The 12,089-nt window shown below is 40.9% G+C and overlaps 1 protein-coding gene and 1 pseudogene across 5 annotated transcripts in view; both read left to right on the top strand.

Moving 5' to 3' along the window:
- The window catches only part of TTC7B (tetratricopeptide repeat domain 7B), a 343,031-nt gene that overhangs the window by 42,053 nt on the left and 288,889 nt on the right, over positions 1-12,089 (top strand). The gene's annotated exons all lie outside the window — the stretch shown is intronic.
- LOC138159681 (large ribosomal subunit protein uL4 pseudogene) lies at positions 434-1,829 on the top strand (annotated as a pseudogene).

The raw sequence follows: 12,089 nt of genomic DNA, 5'->3' as shown, positions 1-12,089 counted from the left end.
ACCATGATAACTTGAGAGGATTGCAGGGTCAAATGAAGATTAAAAAAAAAAAAAGATGAGGGAGAACTGAGACTTTTTGTAGGTAGCAGGAAGGAATCATTAACAAGTTTAGGATGGAGATGGAAGGGGGAAGGGGTTCAAAGGTGTAAGTGACTGGGATTTTTAGTAAGGAGAAATATTATACTCTCAGACTGTAGGGAAGCAAGGGAGAAGAGGTTAGGTGAAGATAGGGAGTTTAGTTTGGGTATTTGTGGGATGTGAGAGTGTTTCAGGCTAAGATTTTGTGTGGTATTAGAGATAAGAATACGAACAAGAACAACCTACATCATTCTTGAAAGTTAATCAATATACTTTTTTGTTTGTTTTCTCAAAAATTTATTTATTTAGCCTTTTCCTCTGGGAGCCATCGGGTGGAGAGGAGCGTGGTTCTTACTCTCTGGTACCCGCCATGGCTTGTGTATGCCCCTTGATATCCGTGTACTCCAAAAAGGAGGAAGTATCTGGCAAAAACGTTACCTTGCCTGCTGTCTTTAAGGCTCCTATTTGTCCAGATATTGTGAATTTTGTTCATACCAGTTTGAGGAAAAACAACTGGCAACCTTATGCTGTCATTGAATTAGCAGGTCATCAAACCAGTGCTGAGTCTTGGGGCACTGGCAGAGCTGTTGCTCATATTCCTCGTGTTCGGGGTAGAGGGACTCACTGCTCTGGCCAGGGTGCTTTTGGAAATATGTGCTGAGGAGGTCACATGTTTGCTCCTACCAAGACTTGGTGCCATTGGCATCGCAGAGTAAATGCAACACAAAAACGTTATGCCATCTGCTCCGCATTGGCAGCCTCTGCCCTGCCGGCACTGGTCATGTCAAAAGGTCATCAAATTGAAGAAGTCCCAGAACTTCCTCTAGTGGTTGAAGATAAAGTTGAGGGGTATAAGAAGACCAAGGAAGCAGTTTTGCTGCTTAAGAAACTGAAGGCATGGAATGATATCAAAAAGGTCTATGCTTCTCAGTGAATGAGAGCTGGTAAGGGTAAAATGAGAAACCGTCGTCGGATCCAGCGTCAGAGACCTTGTATCATCTATAATGAAGACAGTGGTATTATCAAGGCCTTCAGAAACATTCCTGGTATCACTCTACTTAATGTGAGTAAATTGAACCTTTTGAGACTTGCTCCTGGTGGACATGTGGGGCGTTTCTGTATTTGGAATGAAAGTGCTTTCTGCAAGTTGGATGACCTGTATGGTACATGGCGCAGGCCTGCCACCCTGAAGAGTCACTACAATCTTCCCATGCACAAGATGACCAACACAGACCTTACCAGGATTTTGAAAAGCCCAGAGATCCGGAGGGCCCTCCGTGCACCACGCAAAAGATTCATAGACAAGTACTCAAGAAGAACCCACTGAAAAACTTGAGAATCATGGTGAAACTGAACCCATACGCCAAGACAATGCGCTGGAATACAATTCTGTGCCATGCTAAGAATCGGAGAATCAGAGAAAACAAAAGAGCTGCTGCACTAAAGAAGATTATGGAGGCAAAGAAAGCAGCTGAGAAGAAGAAGATTGCAGGTAATAAGAAGGTTGCAGGAGCAAAGAAGGTTCCAGGGCAAAAGAAACCAGCAGAAAAGAAGCCTACAGCAGCAAAGAAGCCTATGGAAAAGAAACCTGCTGCACAAAAGAAGCCTGCGACTGAAAAGAAGCCTGCCCCTGAAAAGAAGCCTGCTGCATAAACTCAGCTTATCAGTTTATCTATTGGGCCACAATCCATTATGGCAATATTGTGAATTTCTAAAGAATAAATATTCAGAATGGCTTTGGGGAAAAAAAATTATTTATTTACTTTTAGTTTTCAACATTTGCTTTTGTAAGATTTTGACTTCTAAATTTTTCCCCCTCCACTCTCCCCTCTCCAAGACAGCATGCAATCTGATATAGGCTATATACATGTATGATCATATTAAATATATGGGGCCAAGGGAAAAACCATGAGAAAGAAAACACACAGAAAAAGAGAAAGTAGTCTGCTTTGATCTGCGTTCAGACTTCATAGTTCTTTCTCTGGATGTGGATAATATTTTCCATCATGAGTCTTTAGATCATTGCGTTGCTCAGTAGAGCTAAACCCACAAAGCTGGTCATCAGACAATGTGGCTGTTACTGTGTACAGTGTTTTCCTGGTTCTGCCCACTTTACTCAGCATCAGTTCATGCTTTTCTGAAGTTTGCCTGCTCACCATTTCTTATGGAACAATAAGAGCAATGATAGAATTCCGTGACATTCATATACCGCACCATGTTCAGCCATTCTCCAGTTGATGAGCATCCCCTCAATTTCCAATTCTTGGTCACCACAAAAAGAGCTGCTATAAATATTTTTGTACGGATGGGTCCTTTCTCCTTTTTTATGATCTCTTTAGGATACCGACCTAGTAGTGATATTGCCAGATCAAAGGGCACAGTCTGGTTGCCCTTTGGGCATAGTTCCAAATTACTGCCCAGAAAGATTACATCAGTTTACAAGTCCACCAACAGTGCATTAGTGTTCCAGTTTTCCCACATCTTCTCCAACATTGATCATTTTCCTGTTTTGTCATGTCAGCCAGTCTGATAGGTATGATGTCAAACCTCAGAGTTGTTTTAATTTTCACTTCTCTAATCAATAGTGATTGAGAGCATTTTTTCAGATGACTACAGATAACTTTAATTTCTTCACCTGAAAACTGCCTGTTCATATCCTTTGACCATTTCAATAAATTTTTTAAGAGCCTTCCTTGTGGCAGGCACTATTCTGGGAATACAAATACAGAATGGATTGCTCCTTATCCTCTTGCATTCTGTAAGGTGAGACAACATGTCCAAGTATCATATACAAAATAAATATAAGGTAAAGTTTTTTACAGGAAGGTTCTAGCAGCTGGGTGTGATCAGGAAAGGCTTCATGTGGAAAGTGGGTTTTAGGCTGAGCTTTGAAGGAAATAGAGATTCTAAGAAGCAGAAGTTAGGAGAAAGCTGCATTGTAGGCATGGGGCCACTGTAAGAGATGCAGTGTTTTGTATCAGGAACTGCCAGGCCTGTTTGATTGGATCATTGGGTATGTGAAGGGTAATAATTCATAACAAGGGCTTTAAAAACCAAACCCAGGAGTTTGTATTTGATCCTAGAGGCAGTGGAGTTTATTCAGTAGAGTAGTGTTGTGGTCAGACCTTTACTCTAGGGCCATCATTTCTGCAGCTGTGTGAAGGTTAGTTTTCAGAGGGGAGGAACTTAAGGTTGGGAGACCAGTGAGGAGGTGCAAGCTGATAAGGACCTCAAGGAAAGGGCTGAGTAGAGAGAAGACAGTTGCAGCATTTGCTTATCAGATGCTTTTCCAATGCAACTCTCCAACAGATGTTATTGTCAGCCACCCATTTTATAGATGAAGAAATTGAAGCTCATGGTGAGTTAGGACAAGGCAGCCTTTGACATATTTAAATAAATTAATTATGTGGTATAGGCTGGGCTCATCTGTCTAGACAAGAATGGGTTTCATGTGCTTATTGTCATGAATTTCATTTAGAAAAGCTCAGTGTCAGGAATTGTACTTGGGAGAGCAGAGATTTGAGGGACCATTGAGAGATGTTTACAATAGAATGAAAATCCTAGCGTTTAGTTTTGCTCCTGGGTACAGTTTCTCTGATGGCTTTAAATACAATGTTTTTGAATGTGCTTGTTTCCTCACCTTAGTTTTAAGGCTGTTCCTTCATTTTGGAGTACAGCATATAGGCAATGAAGTTAGTGTTTAATTCAACATTTCTTAAGCATCTCATGTGTGTAGAATACTGTTAGGCATTAGGGCAGAGACAGGAAACTTAAATAAGATATGATCCCTGTGCTACCTTCACAGACTGCCTATAGCTGCCTGGTTTTCAGGGCTACCCATATGCCCAACAAGTGTTTAGCCAAAGGGCATGGCTTGCTTGATATGTCAGTTTCTTCACTCTAGAATTGGGCTCTGAACTTCTCATCATGTAAGTTTACCTGGTTCTTTAATAGTTGGGGCATGGAACTGTTTGTCACACTCAACACGAAGACTGAATCATTTAAGAAAGATAGTAGAGGAAATATTTGAGTATATGCAAAATATTTTAGCCCAGTTAGTCATGGTAGCTAAACTTTGGGCCCCAGAATCCTGGACTCTTGAGTTGTGTAACAGTCTTGTCCAATTTCCCTTCTATGGGGGCAGGGTGGGGTGGGGGGGCCGTTCTAACACCCTTCCTCTAGGCTCTTTAGAGGAGGAAAAATCTGATAGGGCAGTATCAGCTGATCTAGAGCAATTGTTGTAGTGGTAATGAGTAATCTGAAAGGGGTAACAGTCCTGAGTGGTTCCAATTCCATATTATAATTGTACACATGTGTGTATTTATGTACATGTATGTATGTATGTTTAATATAGGGGATTGTCTTTTAGCTCTACGTCTCCTACCATACATTTTCAGTTTCCTTTGCTGGATAATTATCTACATCCTACTTTACAATCATCAGGGCTCTGACCTGGACCCTCTTTTCTCTCTATACTTTTGTGATCATAATGATCTCATCAGTTCCTATCGGTTTAGTTGCCGTCTTTATGCAGATTATTCACAAATTTCCATATCCGTTTCTGTTGTTTCTCCTGACTGCCAGGTCCCACATCTCCAGTTGCCTGTTGGACAGCTTCAGTTGGATGTCCATTGTTATATTTATACCTACATATGGAAAGAAGAATAATTGCAAAATGAGATGTACATCTGTTAGAGAATATAGAAACCACCTGTTGCTATAAGATTGGTTGGAGGAGAAAGAACAAATGTGCCATCCATCTTCAATCATTCCAAATAAAGATTCACCGTGATTAGTCATGGGTGTAAGTCTGCCCTTGGCCCAAGTATATTTAATTGAGTTAATTCTTTTGAGGAACTTCAAACTTTAAAACATATACTACTGACTACACTGTACTTGGATATATTGATGGATTTGAATTTTCAGTCTTTGTATAGGTGCTCCTTACGGGCTATTAGAGCCTTAGACCTGGGCTTTGGAGAGAGACTTGGATTTGTTGTTCTTGGTACTGACAGCTTAGGGAATGTTTTTTATCTTGGAGGAACTCACCAGCCACCCACATTATTTTGTTCTCTGAGACTGTGCTTAGCCAAGGGCTGGGAGTAATATATACTGAAATAAGGCAAAGTGACAGCTTGGATTCCTTGAGATTTTAGTTGGGGGAGGAATAGTGAGAAGAAGAGAGGAAGATTTCTGACTGTTTCATAAATGTCCTGGAAGGAAAAGGTTAAAATGATGTGGTTTCAAATCCCCAAGAAAGAGGGTTGAGCCACATCAGCAGATGGACCCCAGATTCAAAAGAAAGAAATCCAGGTGATAGGATGTATTTCTGTTGTAATATTTTTGGGGCCTTATTGGTACAAGAGTATTATTTGTAATTTCGCTTAATTTATAGTGTCTATTGACAAATTTTTTTTTTGTTTTTGCTCTTTGGAGGGGGGAATGCAGGGCATTGGTATTAAGTGACTTGCCCAAGGTTACATGGCTAGTGTTAAGTGTCTGCGGCCGGATTTGAACTCAGGTCCTTCTGACTCCAGGGCCTGTACTCTATTCACTGTGCCACCTAGCCGTCCCGACTACTGACAGTTTTTAAGGTGGGGAGAAGAGATTCCATATTAGGAAAAAGAAAGACTTTAATTTTTAAGTTTGGGTAAATGAACATGTAAAACTTTTATGTGGTGCCTGAAGTTTTGTCAAAATGATCTGGGGTCCCATTTACCCATGAGCAGCTAGGTGGTTCAGTGGATAGAGCACCAGGCCTGCAATTAAGGAAGACTTGAATTCAAATTTGACCTCAGATGCTTATTAGCTGTGTGATCCTGGGCAAGTCACTTAATCTCTGTTTATCTTAACCCACTGGAGAAGGAAATGGCAACCACTCCAGTATCTTTGTCATGGACAGTATGGTTCATGGGGTCACAAAGAGTTGGGCACAACTGAATAACTGAACAACAACAATAACAACCAGTAAACATGTTTAGCTTTTACATGGTGCCTGAAGTTCTGTCAGTGACCTGGGGTCTCATTTGCCCTTAGTTTTTGGCTAGTGCCTGCAGACACAGTGAAAAACACAGTGCTTGTCACTTGCATGATTCAGAGATTGTTAAGAACAAAGTTGGCACTGGATGGATGAGAAGACTGTTTAATGAATTTCAAGCTATAAGATTTAAAACATTCATTTGGATCAAGCTCAGGGAATACTAACCAGTGACTAACTCAGTTATCTTGTGACAGGGATTGTGCTGAGCACTGAGGGTACAGAGAAAGACTAAAACATCTCTGCCCCCAAGGAGTTCACGTGCTCATGGAAGAGGCAATATGTAAAGGACCAAGTATATGTGATATGTGTATATGTATATATATGCATGTACATACATACACAGACTAGATAGAAGTGGGGGGGGCGGCTAGGTGGCGCAGTGAATACAGCACCGGCCCTGGAGTCAGGAGGACCAGAGTTCAAATTGAGCCTCAGACACTTACCACAAAAACTAGCCATGTGACCTTGAGCAAGTCACTTAACCCCAATTGCCCTGCCCTCCCCTCCCCAAAAAGCAAAAAAAAAAAAAAAAGCAAAAAAAAAAACAGTAGGTGGGGGGACTAGGAAAGGCCTAATGTATCAGGTGGGCTTTCAGCTGAATCTGGAAGGGAGACCCAGAAACTAAGAGGCAGAGGTGCTGGGGAAGAGCCTTTCTGGTGTGGGGGATGGTCAGTGTGTGGACACAAGATAGAAGGTTGTCTTTCTTGTCATTTGCACGTGATAATACTTGGAATGCCTGCCTTGGAAATGCAAGTAGGTCAGTGTGACTGGGCAGAGTGCATGGAGGGCATTAAGGTATAAGAAAGAGCCAGGCTGTGAAGGGCTTTATATGCCAAAGAGGATTTTATATTTGATTCTGGAGGTGATAGGGAGCCACCAAAATTTACTGGGTGGGATAGGGTATGTGTGTGTGGGTGTGTGTGTGCACGTGCTCATGTGTGCACATGTGTGACATGGTTAGACTGCTCTTTAGGAAGATTAATTTGGCAGCTGAATGGAGTATGGACTGAAGAGGGGAGAGATTGGAGGTAAGGAAGCTAGTTAAGAGGCTGCTGCCATAGTCCAATGCGAGATGCTGGAGACTTGTACTATGTTGTTAGCTGTGTGAGTAGAAAGAAGGGAGTGGATAGGAGACATGGTGTGAACATAGTCACAGGATTTGGTGGTAGATTGGTTATATGGTTATGAGCTATATTTCAGTCAATCAATGAGCCATATGCTGAGTATGCAAATACTAATAATCCCTACCTGCAAGGAGCTTGCCCTGGACTGGAGGAAACAAGTCCACAGACAAATGCATCCAGCTGGAAGCACCAAGCATCCTGACCCAGGAATTAGAAGAAAAGCCGTGTCTGCTCTGAAATAAACTGTATTGGGCAAATGCAAAAGTGCATCTCTGAAGAGAGAGAACTTTGGAGGAAGTGCTTAGGTGGCTGTGAACACCTAACAACACCTGTCTGGAAATGCCAGAGCTGTAGTCAGATGATCTCTAGTCATTCCCACTCCCTCCAGCTTGAGAATTCAGTGTCTTCACACACCCACAGACAGCAGTGTTAGATGCTGTGATTCAGTCACTGATCTAGAAACCTAATAACACTGGTAATGCTGGTTTTGAAAAGATATCTGTGAGGTAGGTGGAATGCTGTTTGCTTGTTTACTTTCTGTTCCTGCCTTCTTATGTGACCACGAACAAGTTTGCAAACCTTCTGGTTCTTGCTTTACTCACTTTAGACTGGATGATGTCTTAAAATTTATTTTTTAATTTCTCCATTTTTAACATTGGTAGCTTAATAAAAACCAAACAAACCCAAATCATATCTGACTATGTATGAAACATTTTGTGCCACAGTCTTCCACTTCTCAACCAAGTGTAGTAGCTGGGTGATTGATATTCTTTTCTCTGGAACAAGATTTTTTTAATTGCAATTTTAGATGATCCTCTGGTATATTAACTTTTCATTTGACTCTAAAATTCTGTGGTTACTTCCCTCTCCACTTACCCAGTTACTCTTATCCAGTTACTCTAAAAAGACTAAATCAGATTTTATTTCAAAATAAGTAAAGTGAGTGGCATGCTTTAAGAGGCCTAAAGAATAGATTCCTAGCTGAGGTGACATTTTAGCCTGAATTTCAGTCAAAGTCTAATCTCAGTCTGTCAATGATTGTGAATATGATAATGGATCTTTTCTGATTGATAGGAACAGGTGGAAAAAGCTTGAGGGCCTAGGGGGTTTGTGGGAGAGGAAGATAGGTCTCTAATGATAGGGAACAGGGTCTGAAAGAAGAGGCTGGAAATTAATAATGCAGTTTTTCCTAGAATTAGTTCTTGACAGAAATTGTCATTGAGGTATTTTACCCTGTTACAAGATACCCTGAAAAGAACACTGCTTGGAAGCAGCAGATGTAGTAAGTTTTGTTCTGCTACTTAATAGCAAAGGGACACATTGGGCATATTTTTCAGTGCCTTTCAGCCTTTTATTTTCTTATCTGTAAATGGAGGTAATAATACTTGGAATGCCTGCCTTATTAGGGACATTGGGAAGAAATGTACTTTAACGCTCCAGTTAAATCTTTGATCTCATCAGTGTACCTTTCCAATAGTACAGATTGAAACCCCATATATTCCTTTGTAATTTTTATTCACATTCTCCCATAAATCCTTCATAGAGGATCTTCCCACTGTGTTGGAAGCATTCTTCTGGAGCTGTTCAGGTTCCAGGGGCACCAGTGTAGCGTGCAGGCCATCTGTTAGCCTTCTCTCTTCCTGCATGACTAACCTGCCTCCTCCAGTCACACATTTCTTTTCAGGCCACTTTTTGTTTCCAAGTTAGTAATATGCTGAAGTGTATGTGCCCATCATGTGCCTCTACATGGCCTGTTGGGTCACCTGCATTTTCGATTTTTCAGAAATTGTGGTGGTGACCCATTATTTAGCTCTGTCGTACCCTGAAGTAATAATCGTGTTAAAAAGTTGGATGTTAGTTGTCAGATAACAACTTGATATCATTGAATGGGCTGCACAATTTGCCAGATGTAACCTACTTGCCCTGTTCTTATTAAATTATGAACCCAGCTTCTTGTTCACATGTGGTACCTGACCACACACACTGGGGAACCACTTAATGGATTCCTTCTCCAGCTATGTGTCCTAGTCTGGGTGACTGGTGTTCTTTCATCGTTTGTTTTTTCCTGTGTGGATTGGTGGAGTGGTCTCCTATTTGGTACAATATCACCTATGTATAGGAATATCTGGGGGACTTCACTGTCACTGGAGAAATCCCTTTCATTTGCACTCTACTCATGATACTCTTCTCAACAGAGGCAAGCACTATTTTATCTATTTTATGCTTTATTTCCTTGAACAAAATAAATCCAATTATTTTATTATTATTATATCCATCAAGACATCTTATATGATTTTAACACATGTATTAGATACATTTTGTTGGAGAAAAAAATTAAGATTGCATTTTACTTGAGTTAATTTTTTTTAATAGTCAAAACAGTGAAGTTTTGTGTTTTCTACACATCAATCAATTAATGGTGACGATGTCATTTACTGTAGAGCATCATTTGCAAACATGTGCTTGTCCCTTTTCATATTTTCATGATGGTTACCTTTGATATTTGTGATGATTTTCATAAAGATTTTGTGGAGATAGAAAAAGAAGCCTGTGAGTCAGCAGATATCATTGTTCTCTGAATTCCCTGTTTTAGATCATAGTACCATCTGTTTATTTTTTCCAGTCATTTGGAACCTTCTTTTCAAATAATTTCTTCATTTTTTCCATCGTGTCTGACTCTTCATGATTCCGTTTGGAGTTTTCTTGGCAAAGATGCCGGAGTGGTTTGCCATTTCCTTGTCTAGCTCATTTGTACAGATGAGGAACTGAGGCAAACAGGGTTAAGTGACTTGCTCAGGGTCACACAACTAGTAAATGTCTGAGGGCAGATTTGAACACAGGTCCTCCTGACTTGAATAAAGGTGTCACATGGTTAAACCTGTGCTTGAGGAACATTTACTTTGGTAACTATAGACTAGATTAAAGTGGTAAAACGCATGAGTTAAGGAACCCAACTAGGAAGAAAACAGGTAGGCAGACCAAAAGTGAATTGAGGGAGTATTTTGATGAGAACTAGGAGAAGAGGAAGGTAGTAGTGGTAGAGTCATATAGCAGATTCACATTGTTCCATAAATCCTTATGGGACAGGACTGTGAAAGGCCCATAAGATATTTCAGTTAAGAGGTAACAGCCTACGTTGGAATGAGGAGTTTCTGGTGAGTGATGAGATCAGAAGCTGAATTGCTGAATGAGTGAGAGGGTGGAGGGCCAGTGGAGTCAGGGAGCATAGACAACTTTTTCTAAGCATTTGGTGGAGAAAGGAAGGTGAGAATTAGGACAATAGCTTGAGGGGACCAGAGGATCTTTTTTTTTGGAGGGGGAAGGCAAGGCAGTTGGGGTTAAGTGACTTGCCCAAGGTCACACAGCTAGCAAGCGTATAAAGTGTTCTCAGGTCTGATTTGAACTCAGGTCCTCCTCACTCCAGGGATGGTGCTCTATTCACTGCGCTACCTAGCTGCCCCAGATCCGTAGGACCTTGTGAAACATTTTAAAGGTTTAGGGAGAGTTAGGCAAGTTTGAAGGCAGTAGATAAGGAATGAAGGTTCAAAAGAAAGATTTATTTGACCCTAAACCAGCCCTATGAAATAGCTTCTTGAGGAAATTGGGGCTGACAGAGATTAAGTGACTTGCTGAGGATCGCATAGCTGGTAAGTATCTGAAGCAGAATTTGAACTGACTCCTCTCCATGATACCATAATGCTTTGCAAGGGTCCCAAGGTAATTGAGTGTCTCATATAATGGTATTCTCATTGCCTTTGGATGCTCTGTGAAACACACTTGTTAATTGAACCCCTTTATCTGCCTGCATGGAGAACCTGTGAGCTAGTCTTCCATTTAGCTACAATGTCTTTATTCTGATTTTATTTAGTGGAAAAAAAATCAATATTGATATGATTCAGTTTCTCCAATATGTTGGCTGTTTGGTCACTGAACAGAATTCTCATGTTAGTTAATAGTTAATTTAAGGTTTATAAATAAATCATAACTCAGCCCCCTCCTACTTTTTATGCTCAGCTTTGATCCAGTGACATAGGTATCCCGGTTATTCCACAAATAAGACAGTCCCTCTCTTGGCACTGGGCATTCTTTCTAGCTGTCCCCCATGCCTGGAACACTCTCCTTCCTCCACTCTGACTACTGACCTCTCTTGTTGTTTTGGTCAGACTCTTCATGACCACATTTGGGGTTTTCTTGGCAAAGATACTGGAGTAGCTTGCCATTTCCTTCTCCAGCTCATTTTACAGAAAGAGAAATGGAAGCAAACAGGGTTAAGTGACTTGTCCAGGTCACATAGCTAGTTAACATCTGAGTCCAGACTTGAACACAGGTCCTCCTGACTCCAGGCCTGGTGCTCTATTTGCTGCACCACCACTAAACAAAGCTTCTACCAAATGCCGATGGGCCTGTCTTCCAAGTAGTTGGCCTTCTTGGCTTCCTTAAAGTCCCAGCTAAAATCCCATCTTCTCTAGGAAACCTTTTCTAACTTCTCTTAATTCCAGTGCTTTCCCTCCTTTATTTCCTACTCATCCTGTCTATAGCTTGCTTTGTATATATGTGTGCCTTTGTCTTCCCCATTATATTGTAAATCCCTGTAGAGCAGGGGCTATTTTTTTTTGCCTCTTTTTGCATCCACAGTACTTAGCACAGTGCCTTAGCACATAGTAGGCTCTTAATGAATGTTTTTGATGAATTGAAGCAGGCCCTAAACTCGAATTCTTAGCACCCTTTGTTGTTGCTCAGTCACCATCATTGGAAAAGCAAAAATAACTGTAAAATGCTACGTGTTGGTCAACAGTTGTTGTTATGCAGTTGCAATACTGTGTATGATTTTAGTGGAGATTAAAAAA

Source organism: Petaurus breviceps, unplaced genomic scaffold (genome assembly GCF_028583685.1).
Source record: "Petaurus breviceps papuanus isolate PSGF00001 unplaced genomic scaffold, PetGlider_PUasm1.0 177, whole genome shotgun sequence".
Lineage (NCBI taxonomy): Eukaryota > Metazoa > Chordata > Mammalia > Diprotodontia > Petauridae > Petaurus > Petaurus breviceps.
This window is presented reverse-complemented; position numbering and strand designations above follow the sequence as displayed.